Source organism: Macrobrachium rosenbergii, chromosome 16 (genome assembly GCF_040412425.1).
Source record: "Macrobrachium rosenbergii isolate ZJJX-2024 chromosome 16, ASM4041242v1, whole genome shotgun sequence".
NCBI classification, from domain to species: Eukaryota; Metazoa; Arthropoda; class Malacostraca; order Decapoda; family Palaemonidae; genus Macrobrachium; species Macrobrachium rosenbergii.
In genome coordinates this window covers 55,586,938-55,604,662 of record NC_089756.1, presented here as the reverse complement: position 1 = coordinate 55,604,662, position 17,725 = coordinate 55,586,938, and positions in this window count along the sequence as shown.

Genomic DNA, 17,725 nt, shown 5'->3' with positions numbered 1-17,725 from the left:
TAAAACTTCATAAAGTTCCCAAAATGAATTCCATTCCGATACATCAGTCCAGGGGCGTCATTTAGGGAGGGCTGGGGGCGGCAACTGGCCCCCCAAGACTCAAGTTGCCCCCCAAGCCTCAGCTTGCCCCCTCACCCCCCAAACCCCAAGAACAGTTGCAACTAGATGGTTCTATTGGTACAGGAGTATTGACAAAATCCGTGTTTGATATGAAGCTATTCTGGCAGTACTAAATTCTCTATCCGAGTCAGGTAATGAAGCTTCTATGGAAGCATCTGGCCTAAAGTCAAGAATGGAATCTTGGAGATTCATAGTCTGTCTGTTTGTTGCAGAGAAAATGTTCATGCAAACAAATTGTCTGTAAGAGCAGCTTCAAGGGAAAGGTATATCTATTGTTAGGACTGTAGATGTAATTACAACAACAAAAACAAATCTGGTAAAAATGAGACTGACAGAGAATATGAGAAGTTGTATGATGAGGCACAAGAGTTTGCTAAAAAACTTGGAATTTATGTACCAGAGGTAAGTGCCACTGTGGGATTAGCTTGCAGCAAGAAAATACAACAAACATCAAACAGACTGAAAGAGTATCCCACAACCACTACTCCTGGGAAGCGACAAGGGCAATTGGTATCTTCTCAGAACATCAATCTAAAGCAACATTTGAAGACAGAGTTGTATTTGCCAATAATGGATAAGTACTTTGCCGAATTTGACCGCAGGTTCAGTCTCTCTCTCTCTCTCTCTCTCTCTCTCTCTCTCTCTCTCTCTCTCTCTCTCTCTCTCTCTCTCTCTGCATTTGACTGTCAATCAAAGCAGTTCCTTGATGAGAAAAAACTAACTCTGTTCGCAAAGCATTACAGAGCACACACTGATACAATTTTCTTGGTTTCACAGATTCATTCTGCAAAGGTGATCTTAGAAGAAAAGAAACAAGAGGACCTAATCAATGTGTACACTGCTCTAAAAACCTTACCAGTTGCCTTTTCTGAGTTGCTAACTATCCTTAAAATTTTGTTTACCATTCCAGTCACTACTGCTAGTAATGAGAGGTTTTTTTCCGTGTTAAAACATGTAAAGAACTACCTGTGAACAACAACTTGGAATGAATGACCCGCTATCTTACTTGTTGTTGATAGCCACAGAAAAATATATGGTCAAGTCATTTGATTTGGAAGCGCTAGTGAATGATTTTGCTCGCATGAGACACCGTCGGTGTCAATTGGTGTAATTCTATATAGGAATGTAATTCAAAAATATTATATTTTTCTAGTTTGATTTTGGTACTCAAATTATCAACATTATTACTTTTATATTATTTTATTTTCATTATGGTACTCAAATTATCAACATTATTTCTTTTTATTTCATAATCATAACATAAATTCCATTACACTAATGATGCAGTTGTTTCATAATTTTCATTAATGCCCGACATTGCCAGCAGATGGCACTATAATTAAGCTGTAAAAAAGTCATGTTTTCTTTTTAAATGTGTAATCATAAATATATGAAATTTCTCGGAAATATTACGTTTCTTGATCCTTGTCTGTCTACTAGCTACCAGTAATGACGAGATAAATAAACAGTAGTGGGAGTATATAATTTTTGCTGAAATACCTTGCTCATGTGGCTTCAAAAAGCACATAAAATAGCTCAAAATCAAAAAACCCCTAGTATATAGCTAATTAGGCTCGCTTCGCCCGCCAAACTGTCATTGCCAACCCCCCCCAACAATCTGAGATGACGCCCTGGCCCTGGTGCCAAAGGTGAAAATGTTTTAAAATCAAAAGATTAAGAACACGTTTTACTCAAGTTTAAATTCTAATTATCGAGGAACTGGTTGCTCTAACTTGGAGGTTAGGCTGGTTTATATAATCATTTAACTAATATTCTGCATCTTACTCGTAAGCTAGGCTTTAATTTATTTTTTTTTTTTTAATTATGGATTTTCTCTAATGCTGAAAGCTTTTCCACAAGTTCATGCCCATGTCTGTTGGTGCCATACAAAGGTCTGGTTATTAATAATAATAATAATAATAATAATAATAATAATGATAATAATAATAATAATTAGACAAACCTTTTCACAAACACATGTAAAATGGGGTTGCCAGTCTGTAGCCTCACAGAAAATTCGTCCATCTAAAATAACTGTAATTCTGCTCCTATTATTATTATTATTATTATTATTATTATTATTATTATTACCGTGCGCGTCGTTCCCCTGCACCAGTCGAATGCTTTTGGGGTCTCTTAAAACTCGTTATACCGTGAGACATGTTTTCAAAGAAGGATGCAAATAAGGAGTCGTTCACACAGACCAGACCACCTCTTGTTTATTTTTTTTTTTTCTTTTTCCGCTTGCTGTTTCAAATTCATGGATACAAATTTTTAGCCCCGCGAAATATAACATGCGAACATAATATCAGAGCTGATCTTTCTTTAATTTCTGCACACTGGTAATTTAATTACGGGGCGAAGAAACAACAATAAGGCTGATAATGTGATAAGACAAGAGGACATGTGCTTACGCCGTTTTCCCTTGGAACAAAAAACAAAAGATTTTCTAGAACCAAATCTCGATGACTCGAGAGAGAGAGAGAGAGAGAGAGAGAGAGAGAGAGAGAGAGAGAGAGAGAGAGAGAGAGGCCACATGTTGCGGCCAGGCAGTAGATGCAGCCCGCTGATTGGAGAACCAGGCACGCTTCTTGGGAGTTGCCGTGTGCTGCTACACCCGACAAAGCCAACCAGATAATGATGGGTAAATATTTCCTTATATACTGCAATAATATCAGTGCCATTATGGGTGTTTTACCAAAAATGAAAGATAAATGGACACTTACTCATAACTACAAAATGAACACTTTTACTCTGAAACTGACCCAAATATCCGCAGAGGGCAACAGCATGGCGAGTGAGGCTGGGCATGCGACTAGCAGTTGTTACTCAACCAGTTTTTTTCCTATGTTTTATGGCCTGAAGGCCAAGTACTCTCATACATGGAGATCGTAAGGCATATGCTACCACCTTTTCATACACAAGACCTCAGGAACACCTTTTGCCAGCTCAGGAACACCTTTTGCCAGTTGTTAATACTCTGCCACCTTTCCACGAGCCAGACAACAGACACTTTTTGCATTTAATAATATGCTACCGTAACTCAAGAGGGTCTTACACCAACATGCCATTTTCCTTACAGAGTAAAACGTACTGCTGCTAAGCATATACATCTTACCAAATATTAAGTTGTTCCTTCACGGATACTTTTGTAGCTAAAATCTTGATTAGAAAAGAACAGCATTAAGGCAATTAACTTAAGTCAAATTTTCATCGAACAAATGACACATTTAAGAAGTTAAGTTTTTGTTCTTCCATTCTTGAGGCAGATCGTAACTTTAATGTCCCACGATGCTCCTGGCTAAGAACATGTTCTTAGTGCCTGAGCTTAATTGCAGTTGATCTTAAGGGAGCTTTTCCCAAGATCAGGAAATGTGTGTGTGTGTGTGTGTATTTATGTATGCACACACACATTTCCTGATCCTGGGAAAAGCCTCCTTAAGATATATATATATATATATATATATATATATATATATATATATATATATATATATATATATATATATATATATATATATATATATATGTATATATATATATATATATATATATATATATATATATATATATATATATATATATATAACTGGTTATGTTGTCGTTTCTTGAAAACTTCAATTTAAAGAGGAACAGGATAGCAAGAAGACGTGATAAAATTGCAGACATTATTATTTCTTAGAATATAAACGAGGCACAACCGAGCTTTCGGGAGTACATTGTTTTTCCCATCATCAGGGTCACTTATCTGTAGAATGACATAAAAAATAAAGAGAAACGGTAAGAAATCTATACTGATTGACTAAATCTAAAAGTATTAAAACAGTTATAATTGGCAAAACTTTAAAATACATAATAATATAAAATAAAAAAGGAACATAAAAACCTAAGTTAACTGCAAATCAAAACTGACAAAGGAGCAATGACTAAGTGTCTATCTGCTCAGTGATTTTATTTGACGATTTCTGTGTAGGACGTCATCTCTTATTACTTAGTCATTGCTCCTTTGTCAGTTTTGATTTGCAGTTAACTTAGGTTTTAATGTTCCTTTTTTATTTTATATAATTATGTATTTTAAAGTTTTGTCAATTATAACTGTTTCAACACTTAGATTTAGTCAGTCAGTATAGATTTCTTACTGTTTCTCTTTATATTTTATGTCATTCTACAGATAAGTGACCCTGATGATGGAAAAAATTATGCATTACCGAAAGCTCGGCTGTGCCTCGTTTATATTCTAAGAAATAATAATGTCTGCAATTTTACTATGTCTTCTGGCTATCCTGTTCCTCCTTATGTGTATATGTATATATATATATATATATATATATATATATATATATATATATATATATATATATATATATATATATATATATATATATATATATATATATATGTATATAAACATTTAGCTGTCTGAAAGTTATGGCTCCATGGCTGATTAATACCTCTACGGATGGAGTCAAAACAAAATTTTAGAGACAGTACAGACGTAAATTATACACAGATGCACACACACGTGTGTATGTGTGTGTGTATAAGATACCTTTGTCCTGTCTCTAAGTTTTGGTATGACTTCATCTGTAGAGGTATTATCAAACCATGGAGCCATAACTTTCTTAACAAACACTTGATCTAACACTGATTTTCCCCTATCAGTCCTTCTGTCTCGTCTTAGATCTTTCTTGCTTAATCATTCATAGTGTATATATAATAAGTTATGCGAGAACTCTTAGGGTCAAATTAAAAATCATACGTCATACATGGACATGGAAAAAAATTATGACAGAACTGATAGAGTAGCAATGTGAATGATGCTGAGGTCATATGATAAAAAAATAAAATTTTTAGAGCACTTAAAATTTTTCGTGATGGATGTGTTATGGCTCCATGGCTGATTAATGTTTCCACGGGTGAGTCGTACCAAAAGCTAGAGAAAGGTCCAGACGTGGTTGCAAGGTTTTGGGTAAGGAAATGAGTTGAGGATGGAGTGAAATGGCTACTGTTTGCAGATGATACAGTACTAATTCGGGATAGGGAAGACAGTCGAAAGTAGATGTGGCTAGGAGTAAAGTAAATGGAGGGGTAAAAGGGGACCAGGAAAATGGAGATGAATATTAATATGGATGGTGGTGGGGAAATGGAAATGCTTGAGTCGAAAAGTACTTGGGAGTAAATATGATGGATAAGGATAAAAGGAGAGACGAGTCGAATTACAGAATAACAGAATAGGTGAAGTAAGAAAGGTAGCAGGGTTTGTGCAGAAGATTGGGAAAAGATTAGGAATGTCTATAGAAGCAAAGGTGGAAATGTATGGAGGGTCAGTTGAGTCAACTTTCTTTTGCGAATAATCGAAAAGAAGTTAGAGCTGTTGAGTCGAATGGCTGGCGTGGTGTATGTTGTGGTAGGAAGAACTGGACGAGGGAGAAGTGAGGAAATACGTAGAGGTGGTAAGAGGTTAGTGTAAAATTAATGACAGAGTGGTCCCAAGTGTTTTGAGATGGTTTGGTCATGTGGCATGAATGGAGTACGGTAGGCTGGTGAAACAGAGTGCATAATTTACTTAGTGCTAAGAGGAAAGAACAGCGGGGGTGCCCGGAAATAGATGGATAAATGAAATAGAAGAGGTATTGGAAAGAAAGGACTTTAATATCCAGGAAGCATAAGACTGCATGCAAGAAAGAAGTCAGTGCTGCAGTATGTGTAGGGTGTTCTATGTACTGCTGATGAGCCTTTTGTGTGGATGTATGAAGTGGCTAATAAGAAAATTGATGTGGGTCGTCACCTGGCGAATTCGAACCCCCAGCAGCATCCGGCTTCAGTGACAAGTTCTTCTGTTTGAACCTTGCCACTTCGAGATGAGAGACAGTGCGATAAGTTTCTCGAAATGGCGTCACAACATCAGAGGTCATGGACGAGAAAGAGGACGCAGTAAATGTGTGCATTTGTTCCTTGATAAGGAAGAATTAAACTAGACAGAGACAGACATAAAAACTATCACTTGTTTAAGACTTGTTATCAAAGCTTGCTGATGTAAAGAATTGCATTATGGTTAAACTCCTCTACGGAAAACTTGAGCTAATCATATACATAACAAATTTGCGAATAAAGCTTTAGTCATTATCAGGAAAAATGAGACCTAAAGTAAAAGTTCAGTTCTTCGACTGCCATCAGGCAAGACTCACACTTCATGCCGACGGGTTAATAGCGGGAATAACATCACTTCTCATGATTGTCAGGGCAGCGTTTGATTGGAGTTAGTGGAGCTAGTACATGATCTAGAACTGTAAAGAGTATTGAGGGGAAATCTGTTGTGTATGCTAGTTTGTGTTTGCATGTGTGTGTATAATATGTATAGTTACTTTTTTTTACACTTGAGATTTGTGTTTGCATGTATTATCTAATGTGTGAACACACACACACACAGAGAGAGAGAGAGAGAGAGAGAGAGAGAGAGAGAGAGAGAGAGAGAGAGAGAGAGAGAGAGAGAGAGAGAGAGAGCACATACATAATATGTATAGTTACGGATTTTTTTTACACTTGAGATATATACAGAGTACAATTAGCTATGAATATTATCTAATGCCTAAAGCAAACGTGAACACACACACACACACACACACAGAGAGAGAGAGAGAGAGAGAGAGAGAGAGAGAGAGAGAGAGAGAGAGAGAGAGAGAGAGAGAGAGAGAGCACATACATAGATATGTATAGTTACACACAGATATATACAGAGTACAATTACACATTATCAATGCAAACAAACGTGAACACACACACACACACACACACACAGAGAGAGAGAGAGAGAGAGAGAGAGAGAGAGAGAGAGAGAGAGAGAGAGAGAGAGAGAATGTGCCAATGAAGGACATGAAAGAAAAGCAGTCCGTTACACAGAATGTTGGCCTATTCTGCCTGTTATTTCATAACTTGGCATTCGAATATGTCCAAAGTTCACACATTTTTAGTAACTAAGGATAAAAATACCACTGAATGACCACTTTGCATTATCCTTAAGAAAGGAAGTAAATGAAAAGTAACCAATGTACAATATTAAAAGAACTGTTGCTAGGTTCCACAATCAACAAATGTTAACCTAACTTTCAACTCTCCCTGCGAGACTGACAAAAGTACACACATCAAGAAATGGTTAACATCACGAATCAGCAACACGTTATCATATTAAAGAAGTAATGATAGGTTACAACCTGCGAAGTGATGAAAAAAGTCACCAGTGAAATTATTCGCTAATGGAAATGAAAGTAATTGCCTATTTGTTCATCGAAACTTCGTTATCTGTGTAAAGGGGAACATTAAACTTAGTAAGGTTTGAATCACTTCGATACAGTTGGAATTGTTTGCTCACTTTAAAAAGTGAATAAATATATCGACATATATACAGTATATAATGTATATATGTGTGTGTATGTGTGTATATATGTGTGTGCGTGTCTGAATGTGTGTGTGTGTGTGGGATTACGTATAACCATATTAATTCAAATACTAAAAAATCAGCAATACAAAATTAATGCAATATACCGAATATATGTTTGTACGCCCTAATATACTTGCAGAAATAATGCGAAAAATAAATTTATAAATAATTCTAAAAATTACTTAATGTGGCTTGAATTTAAAGAGAACTGTTTCACACGCAGAAGCTCAGTTGATCAGGTACTGCTGCCTTTGCATTTGACCTTACTTGGACAAACTCTGAAAGTGGTCATTTCCCACCATATGATATTTGATTGCAAAGGTCACAAGTTAGGTTATTTTACCTCGACGACACAGATCACTTGATCCTGTACAAAGGGACTAGATTTAAAGAGAGAGAGAGAGAGAGAGAGAGAGAGAGAGAGAGAGAGAGAGAGAGGAACTAGTTGTCATGAAAGAGAGACTATTATTTTCTATTCTTAATTTCGTTATTACCGTCTTCATAAACTATGATTTGATCCCACAAAATTGCTCATCTACAGTACAACACACCATTGGCAAAAACAGAAAAAACAAAAAGGATCTGAACCCAAGTATACGACTCTTCTACATTCGCACCAAATAGTCCGAAGTAGAAGTGCAAAAGAGAAAGAAAATAAAAGACGTTTTACTGGCAACATCAGTCACCAGCCATTTAAATCGAGAGCTAGGGTGTACTTTAATACGAGTGTGTTGTCTTAACAAGGTGAGAGTTGTTCTGGCGCAAACCTAAGAAGGGAGCCGCGCGCATGGAGGAACAAAGGCCATGATAATAAAAATCCTTTTTAGCATCGTGAAAGATTTCGTTTCCTAATGCAACAGCATCCACCAACCTTCTCACCCATTCTTGGCCAGGGTCTGGTAGTTCCGACGTTGTGGAATGTTTTTTCTTTTTATTTTTTTCATGTATTAACGGGTTAGCACCTGCCCTTGCAACCTGCAACGGCTGTTGTGGTCACCTTGCATCAGCGGAGCCAGCTTCTTGCATCTGCCTGCTTGGAATAGCCAATCACCAATGGGTAACCCTGGGGTGATGGCGAACATGACTTCAGGGCGTTTGAGACCGGGTTATGGGAGCCGGATAGGGTTGGATGTTCTTGGGTCGGGTTATCCGGGTAGCGAAGGGAGGGGGAAGGAGGGAAACTGAGGCTGTATTCACCATAAGATGGGGTTTTTTGGGGACTGTCCGAAGAGGGATGGGAGAGAACGACTGTACAGAAACGGAGAGAAATAAAAAACAAAAGAAGAAAGTGGTCGAGAGAGGTTGGGCGAAGCCAAGGGTTAGGAAAATGAGGTTGCACTGAAATCTTAAATCGAATTACCCAGCGGAAAAAAGAGAAGAAAAACGGTGGAAAATATGAATGTATGACATTAGCAAAAGATGATTCTGTCTGATTATGAGTTCGGATTTTATGAGCAGCTGCATCGGAAACAAAGGGTACTGGACGCATGGCATTTTCGTATATGTTCCTCCACGTCTCCCCTCTACTTTTTTTGCCGGGGGAGGAGGGGGGCGGGTGTGCGTGTGCTTGGCTCGCTCAAGGACGCAGAAAAGGTGTCTCTCCTGATATATCAAGATGCTGCAAGATGCCAGAGCGAATGAAAAGACTGCAGAAAAATGCCAGGTGATGGGACGCAACTGCGTGTTATTTTTTCTGAGAGAGAGAGAGAGAGAGAGAGAGAGAGAGAGAGAGAGAGAGAGAGAGAGAGAGAGAGAGAGAGAGGTCTGCTATTTTTCTCTAACCACCTCATTTGTGGCCAACAACAGTAGACTCACAGCCAAGTACTATTTCATGCCTTGGGTCAAAGAAATCATTCGGTATTAAAGGAAACGTGCCCTTGCGCGGCATGAGGTCTCGAATACGGGTTCTCGACTCGGAGCACCATGAGAGAGAGAGAGAGAGAGAGAGAGAGAGAGAGAGATTATATTTGTGAGGAAAATACGTCAGAAAACATACTAAATGACACGAAAAAATATTTCTTTGGTTCTCTCTAGTATTAGTGGTGACAAAGCGAGCATTTCGACCTGCCTCTGCTGCACCTCCCTTGACAACACTCACAGCTCTTCTGGCTCTTGTCTCCAGAGACTTCTTTCTTGGACACTTTCTTCCTAATGATTTATTTAGCATTGATAGATAGATTACATCTCAGCGAGCCTCAGAGGTAGCGCAAAGGAATTGTTGTGACTTTCCTCTCATCTCTTCTGTTTCTCCATGCAATATATTCTTCGGAATTCGACTGTCATCCATTCTTCCAAGATGATTTGTCCAGTAGCTTTTTCCTGCGTACACGGGAATAGATTGAATCAAAATTTGCTCTACTCAGAACTTCCATACAGGTCACCAAGGTTCTTGATCTGATATGCAAAGGTGAGCCATCTCTCACTACTATAAAGCAAGCAGGATAATGCACAATCATTGCGATACTAATCTTTTTCCTGTTACGGAGAGCACTCTATTGAACAAACTCTCCAAATATCTCCAGCTGTCTCTCCAATTTGGGTGGATATTTCTTCCCCAAACTAAGTTTGAGTAGGAGACAGTAGAACGAAGGTGGTGGAAAAATATCAACGGTTTTTAATCAACTCGCCACCCACGCACAAATCCATCCCCTAATCCGCTCATTCCAGTATAGCGACAGCTTTCCACAATTAGTAATGAGGACAGAGATTTCTTAGGAGTCTGAAAAAGACATTCAGACCACACTTATTTCACTCACCAAAGACAGACTCTTAATTCTCCACCATGCTAGTATAGCTGACACTGTAAATCACTTTCTTACACATATATACAGAATATTAATGTAACCAGTGGTTCGATGACAGGATAAACTTCAACCCTCATGGTGTCTGAGCCAAGTATGCGGAATTACTGACCATGACAAGGCAGAAAACTTTTTTCTCTCTCGGAGGTCAGTGCCACATTTATGCCAAACCAAGTTAAGCTTCAATCATACTTTCATAGAGAGCTTTCTCACACGTCAGTATAGATGATGCTGTAAATAGCTTCTTTCCAAGCAGGAAAAAAAAGGCCTCTCCCATAGCGTGGTTGGAAATACTGTGTGCTTGTTTCAGGTCACTTGGCGGTTGGGATTTATTCTCCTATTTAATTTCTTGTCACACTAACATTAATATATATCATATGAAAAATCAATTTATAATATCAATAATATATACATATATTTATATATGTAAATATATATATATATTTTTTCTCCAGAAGCTAATATATTTATGAGTGAGATACTGTGGTACAGTAATATGTTACTTCTCCAAAGATGTTCAATATCTTGATGGGTAAAGTTATACAAGAAGTCAGAGAAAGGGCAGTAAATACAGGCACCTAGTTGTGGGATAAGAAAATTACTCGTGAATGCAATCTGGAATAGCTAGCTGATGCATGTGGATGATAGAGAGTTGCTTGGAAATCGTGAAGGGAAGCTGAAGAAAACACTGAAAGATTTTGAAAATGTTTGCAAGAGAAGTTGAGGGTAAATGTGAGCAAGAGTAAAGTATGAGCTTATATGGAAACCAGCAGTCCAAAACAAAGACTGTAAATATTAAGGGATTACTGAGCCAAATCTCATTTGTCGTAATTTGGAGATTGAATCAGAAAGAAAGCGCAAAAGTTTAAAGGTGCTGAGATAAACTGGTAGCACAGTATTTGCAGAGTAAGAACTGATAGAGTGAGAACCGTGGAGATACATAGAATTGGTTAAAAAAAAAAAAGTCGTTACAGGATGAATCAGGAGTATTTTGAGGTGATTTGGCCATTTGAAAAGAATGGACAACATTAGCTCGTTGAAGAATATATAATTCCAAATTGTTATGGGGAAGGATGAGAGAAAGACCTAGAAATGGTTGAACAGCTGGGCATAAACAGTTACTGGATGAGAAGGGCCTTAATATCCAAGGCGAGCAGGAATGCACGCAAGATGGGGTGAATGGCGCAGTGTGTGTGCAGGGGTGTTCAAATGCTGCTGATGAGCCTTCTGTGTAGGTGTATGAATTGGCGAATTTTTGGAAGTTTTACTGACTGGGGCGTTTTGCAAATGATTCAGCAGTGACTGATGTGGTGTACTGTATGTATATATGCATGTATATACATGCATATATATATATATATATATATATATATATATATATATATATATATATATATATATATATATATATATATATATATATATATATATATATATATATATATATATATATATATATATATATATATATATATATATATATATATATATATATATACATATATATATGTATATATATAGATATATATATATATATATATATATATATATATATATATATATATATATATATATATATATATAAAACCTCGTGTCACACAGAGTGTGATGAACTATATGCTGGTGAAAGTGGAGCATATTCTAAAACCTTGGGAATGAACAATGAAACCGAGTGAGTGGCGCAGTGTATGTAGGGAGGGCAGCTTTCTACCACTGAATCTTGTTTAAGTGTATGATGTGGCTGATATCAAGGAAGTTGCTTCACAATGGCTTCATCCTTGATTGGGGTATTAATAGACATATATACATGGCCGGAATTGTTGCCTGGTGTTTTTCTAGTCACCACATTAAAAGAAAGGGATCAGTGGGTCGTCATACATCAACTGCCATTCTTGGCATCTTCTGTAAGAAAACCTGCACATTCTTCGATAATAAAATCCAAGCGCATATAATATTTACGGGCTGTCCAAGAAAAAGAGCCACTGATAGCTCAAGGCTCGCTTAATCTAAAACGAAAGCGTATATAATACAATCCTTGCAAACTGTAAACATCGTATCCGTAATGAAAATATATCCAGCAGGACCAGACCAGTTCCACTCTTCGTTTCTACCCCTCACCTCCCCACAACCCGAACAAAACACACACACGCACAAATATGAAATATGAAAAAAATGAGAGACAAAGAAACAATTTAAGCGACAAGATAGAGGATCACAGCAGAGACGAAAATGATCATATTTCAGTCGCAGACCCTTTTAAAAAACTCTGATGTTGGCAGGGATGGAGCGAGGCTTTTTTCAGCCGCTGATAATGGATATCAGTGCAGAGATGTGGAATAAACCCAGATTAGAAACCTCCGGCCTGGCAGTATTGATGGGTAGAGGAAATGTGCTTGTCTTAGGAATCGATGACATACGCAGTGCGATGAATCTTTTCGTTTGTTACTTTTCTTTTAGTTATTCCGCTTGAATCAACTGATTTGCCTTGATATCCTTTTATATATCCTCTTCACTTTACCTCCTTTATATTCAGCCTAGTTTCAATTTAATATACCTGTCTCATTGTTTATCTATAACTTGACTAGTCTTGACAGCAACTTTTATTTAACTATCTTACTGATATATGTCCATGGTAATTATTCACCAGATATTCTGTGGACATAATTGACATCATAGTATCTGACAATATTCAACTTAAAAATACATTCTACTGACCTAACTATGCACTTACAAATTTTACAGACGGCCATTACCACATCTCTTTGCAACGTTATCATCAGCACGTCAACTCACCGAGCAATGTCTGCAGTCCAGGTGAAATAAGAAGTCATAATGTAAATAATACGCATGGCAAGACCTATTTGTATATGAAGATGACCCTTGACAAGAAGGATAACCCTTCGTTAAGTCTTAGGATACAAGTGACAGTTTGAGTAACCTGTAACCTTGTTCATTTATCTACATTTTGCCACTGTACTGCAATATTAATTGCACTCTATTTCTCTTATCTTTATTCTTTTGATCGGTTTTTCGACTGACTGTTATCGTGAAATGAAATGAGTGTTCATAAAATTGACAGAAACTACACTTGTCAACCTGCTTGGGGTATTTTGACATGCCTCACCTTCGTTCCTTCTACTATTTGCTCTTTCACGCTTCTCATCCGTGCGAAAACGATCTGTCTTTTAATCACTCCTCGTATCGTGATTTAGCCATGACAGATCATGAAAATAAAATGTGCCCCCAACCGTCAGATCTGCAAGGATATAGCAAACACGCAAAGCTACAGGAATATCATAATACATATCGATTTTTTTTACAGAAGTGGCATAACACTGGTTATTCTGTTATTTCTAAGGGCTCGCATCATAATTGTTAAAACTATCGACATCCATATTTCAAAAGGATATTATTCGGAGATGAACTGCATCACCCTGAGGACATCTGATAACTTCTGTTACTGCTTAAAATTTGATTATTGCTTTATTGCTTGCAGTAGCTGACGTTTTGCAGCAACAGCGCTCGTACATGTAAGGTCGAAACCGAAGATTTATCTTTAGAAGTCGAGTCATTTCATTATGCTTATGTTTTGCTCAAGATTTAAGCAAATGCATAATGTGTTCAGACATCTGTTAGTTATTATCTGTTTCTCTGTATACTCACTCACACTGCATCCGCTGTATCAACATATTTGCAGAGTGTCAAGGACCTGAATGATTCTTTAGAAATCTTTAAGTTATTCGTTTGAAGTTTAAGTGTTACATATTCATATAGGCTTCAATAAAATTCATACAAATTACTAAAACTGAAGAAAAAATAAAGTGAAACATGGGAACAACCGCAGCATACTGGAGATGTATTCGATCATAAAATATCCTTTATTGATTTTACAATTAGAAAGACCGGCGTTTTTAGGGTAAAGAGACCGAAATAGACATGGCTGCCAAAATGCAAGACAGGCGATAGTCAGAGTTTGCCGACAACCCATGATGTCTCTCTCTCTCTCTCTCTCTCTCTCTCTCTCTCTCTCTCTCTCTCCTCTCCCTCCTTCATTTCCCTTAATATGTAGTACCGTTGGATGAGAAATAGACGCAGGTCTGAGAATTAAAGTGAAAAACAGAACCTCGTGTAGTGACAAAAAATAGCAAGTTGGGCTGCACGGCTTTTTCACGCTCTCGGTGTTTTGCTTACTCTTTTTCCCTTCGACAATCCTAAGTCAAAGTCCCTCTTTAGGAAAGTGGTTTTGTTCAGTAAAGACACCAAACAGACAGCAGTCGCTACTGACAACTTTTATTTGTAAAATGCGAAGAAGAATAAGAGGGGGGAAAAGTACTGAGAGAAGCAAAAAAAAAAATTGAGAGGAAAGGATCCAAGGAGACCATTCCAGAGAAGCTCCAGGCACCCCATCCGAGTCATCGAAAAGGGCCGATTTAAGACAGCGATAGTTCAGTTCCGTTCACATGCAATGCAAATGCAGGAGTGAACCTGCGAGGACTATGCCCTGTGCTCTTCCCTGCCTGCCCGACTTATAAATCACTATTTACTGTTTATCTATTCTTCATTTACTTATAAATTCATCTATTTAGCTGAAAGGTACCATTAAACTTTCAGATATATATATATATATATATATATATATATATATATATATATATATATATATATATATATATATATATATATATATCTGAAACGTAAGTTTAAAACAAAATGAGTATCCCATCGTATTCCTGCCTTTAGTCATCGTGTGAATAAGCGCCTTGCGCGTCTGATCTGTGTTCTATATAAATATATATATATATATATATATATATATATATATATATATATATATATATATATATATATATATATATATATATTACAGTCTTGGGATACTGAAGACATGCATTCCTAACCTGTTGAGTCAAGAATGAACCCAACATGCAACCTCCATTTGGAAGAGCAAACGAGAGTAATTAACTAACACTATTACTGATTGCACCAACATACTGTAGGAGTGTCAGTATAAAAAAGATCTCTTTCAGCGGGAAGATCTCCTTCTGTGTGTGAGAAAAGACAGCATGCCATACACGCGCATGACTGTAATATAAGGTAAGTCTCCTGACCTGAGGTCACTTATCAGGCTACAAAGAACAGGTTATGCAACAACTCCTTTCTCTACACTGACTACAGTCGAAGTTGCAAAATGCCTATAAGTAGCCTACTTAATATTAAAAACCGTCGAAACTGCTGGTCACTTTGACTAATAAATACAATATTTTCATAATATCGGACATGTTATTCATCACAGAATGGCATAGTAAGAGGCGAGCAACAGTGCAATAAAAACAGGTTTCCAAAAAATAACAGTTCGATTTCTTTCCCCAACTTCACGGCTTTACAATGTGGATTATATAGGGAAGATATCTGTTCGCTTTATAAAACAGGCAACCAAAATAATGATTAAAAACTAAAGGAACAGACAATAAAGTATGTTCTGTCACAAGTATAATTATATTATGGTTCTTTTGTTTTCTCACACACACTTTTCTGTAGTTAAATGGCCAGCCCTGACACAAGTCTCAAGGCTATTTATGCCTGCAACTCGAGAGATCCTCTCTGACTGTCTGTAGACAGCAAAATTAAAGTGTTTCCTAACTTTTCTGTAGCTGGAAAAGACGAATGTATACCTGTGGTGAGCCATAAACCATCCAAAACTACAGCATTTACAGATAGGTCTTCAAGATTACAATTACAAGCGTAAACATCTATACAGTTTTCTTTTCGTATGCAGAATTTTTCTGTACAACTGAAACGTGTCTTCACGAAAGGCGTTATATATATATATATATATATATATATATATATATATATATATATATATATATATATATATATATATATATATATATATATACACATATATATAGTATAGATACATATATATATATATATATATATATATATATATATATATATATATATATATATATATAAAATGAATTTTATCACATCGCCGTGATTCATATACAAGCATTAAGCTACAAACGTCCTTTAATATCAATTCGCTCTGCCTCGGAAATGATATATTTTCATATATGTTACCCGAAGGGAAATTTTTTTAGTTGATAATAAGTTCGTCATCTCGTGGGCTCGAACCACGGAAGACAGGAACTCAGTGACGGCCATGTGGTTTAATGCGCGTCACCGTAGTCCTGAGTTCTTGTCTTCCGTAGTTCGAGCCCACGAGACGACGAACTTATTCTCAACTAAAAAAAATTCCCCTTCGGGTAACATATATGGAAACATTATTTCCTTCCGAGGTAGAGCGAATTGGATATTAAAGGACGTTTGTAGATTAATGCTTATTTACATATATATATATATATATATATATATATATATATATATATATATATATATATATATATATATTATTAAATACATACAATTGTTCTGTGCATTAGTAGATATATATAAATATACCTCATTCAAACTGGATGGTGTCTCATGGAATATTTATTAAATACACAATTGTTCTGTGCATTAGTAGAATTACTAAAAAGGACCTCATTCAAACTGGATGGTGTCTCATGGAATATTAGAAAAGTTACAAGCTTTCTTGGACAAACAGTCTACATTATCAAGTATCCGTACGGATACTGGTTACGGATACTTGATAATGTGGACTGTTTGTCCAAGAAAGCTTGTAACCTTTTCTGAATAAATACTCCATTAGATACCATCCAGTTTGAATGAGGTCCTTTTAATAATAATAATAATAATAATAATAATAATAATAATAATAATAATAATAATAATAATAATAATAATAATAATATATATATATATATATATATATATATATATATATATATATTTTTTTTATATATATGTGTGTACACACATAAATGTATATGATATCATTTTATGGAGTAATAAGGTATTGCTGAAATGGAGAAAGGCATATCCATTTGACTAAAATTTCTTTCTGATTATCACAAGGTTGCTAGAATGAAAACTTTCTTTCTTAAGCATAACTGACAGCAAGTGGGAAAGTGATTTTTCTGAGCACAGTTCTGATGCTGGTCACGACTTGCTCAGCTGGACGTTCCTCAGGTGAGCTTGATGCTGCAACCAAATGAGGACAACCCCTTCGGGTTACCCTTGTAGGACACTCTTCTTTCTTTCTTTCTCCTTGTCTCCGACTTATCTCTTGCTCATTTCCTTGCTTTTGTTTTAGTTTTATTATATGCTGATGGTGTACATAGTCTTAATTTTCCGTAACCCTCCTCATTCGCCTTCAGGTCTTCCTTTAGCTTTTGTGAGGTAAAAATGCCAAGTCGGTATAGGAATGAAATCCCAAGTGTCCTTCACACCCAAA